Raw genomic sequence first — 1663 nt, 5'->3', positions numbered from 1 at the left:
TCATTTGTATTTCATCTACATTAAGTATAAACATACAAGACAATGTTATACATTTTGTTTTAAACAATTATATGAATATTTTTAAATTAAGAAAAACAAAATAATCTTTTATGTTTGTTCACATATATGCAATTTCCAATAATTCATTTCTTCCTGATGATGAATTTCCATATGATATTATTTTCCTTTTGCATAAAGAACATCCTTTAGCATTTCTTTTAGACAGGGCTCCTTGTTATGAATCTTTTCAGATAACTTTTATGTGAAACTGCCTTTATTTCACCTTCATTCTTGAAGGACAATTTTGCTGCATATAAAGTTCTGGCTTGATGTTTGTTAACCTAGGATTTTAAAGATATTGTTTCGTTTTCTTTTGGCCTTCACATTTCTGATGAGAAGTCAGACATATTCCAAACTGTTATTCTTTTTTGCAATTTTTTTTGTCTGCTTTCAAGAATTTCTTTTTATCTTTGCTTGCCAGAAGTTTTATCACAATGTACCTAGGTGCAGTGTTCTTTTCACTTTTCCATTTTGAGGTTTGCTCAGTGTCTTAGATGAGAGAAAATGGTGAAGAAAAATTTTATTTAAAGAAATAATGTCCAATGTTTCTGAAATTTGGCAAAAGATATACATTTTTAGTATGCAAGAAGGCTAGAACCTCCTATAACAGAATTCCATAGACTGGGTGTCTTAAACAAACACTTAATTTTCACAGTATTGTATGTAGGCTGGGAAGTCCAAGATCAAGCATAAATTGTGTCTATCCAGTAAGGGCCCACTTTCTGGTTTACAGATTTGTACTTTCTTGCTGTATTCTCACATGGCATAGAGAGATCTAGTCTCTTCCTCTTTTTATAAGGACATTAATCCAATCATCCTATGATTGGACTTCAACCTCCTGACCTCATTTAAACCTAAGCCCCTCCCATCTCTTAATACCATCAGGTTGTGGATTTGGACTTCAACATATGAGTGTTGAAGTGACAAAAGCATTCAGTCCATAACACTGGGCTTCTTGCATACTAAAAATGTCTTTTGCCAAATTTGGGAATCTTTGGACACTATTTCTTCAAAGAAATTTTCTTCCCCATTCATTCTCTTTCATCTCTACTTTTTGGAATCCAGTATCACAAGTAATTTTTCCAAAGATCCCTGAAATATTATTCATTTTATTTCATTTCTTATTTATCTTTTTTAGATTGGATAAATCCTATTGTTCTATCATCAAGTTCATCGACTCAGTTTTCTGTCATCTCCATTCTGCTGGCTGGTCCAACAAACAAATTTTTTAATTTCAGATATTATATATTTTAGTTCTAGAATTTCCATTTGGTTAGTTTTTCTAGCTAGTATTTCTCTGAGATTTCCTATCTTTTCATTCACAACAAGCATTTGTTACAATAGCTACTTCAAAAATCCTTTTCCACTAGTTCCAGCATCTGGGTTATCTCAGTCTCCATTGTATTTTCTCTTGAGAATGGATCATATTTTCCTTTTTGTTTGCACATTTAGTCATTTTGAAGTATATCTTGAGCACTGTGAATGCTATACTGTATTGGCACTGGGTTCTATTATATTCTTCTAAAGAGTGTAGATTTTTTGTTTAGTTTTGTTTTAGCAAGCAATTGAAGTGGTTGGACTCAAACTATAAACTTTTTCTCTT

The sequence above is a fragment of the Galeopterus variegatus genome, unplaced genomic scaffold (assembly GCF_000696425.1).
Source record: "Galeopterus variegatus unplaced genomic scaffold, G_variegatus-3.0.2 Scaffold6795, whole genome shotgun sequence".
In the NCBI taxonomy this organism is placed as follows: domain Eukaryota; kingdom Metazoa; phylum Chordata; class Mammalia; order Dermoptera; family Cynocephalidae; genus Galeopterus; species Galeopterus variegatus.
This window is presented reverse-complemented; position numbering follows the sequence as displayed.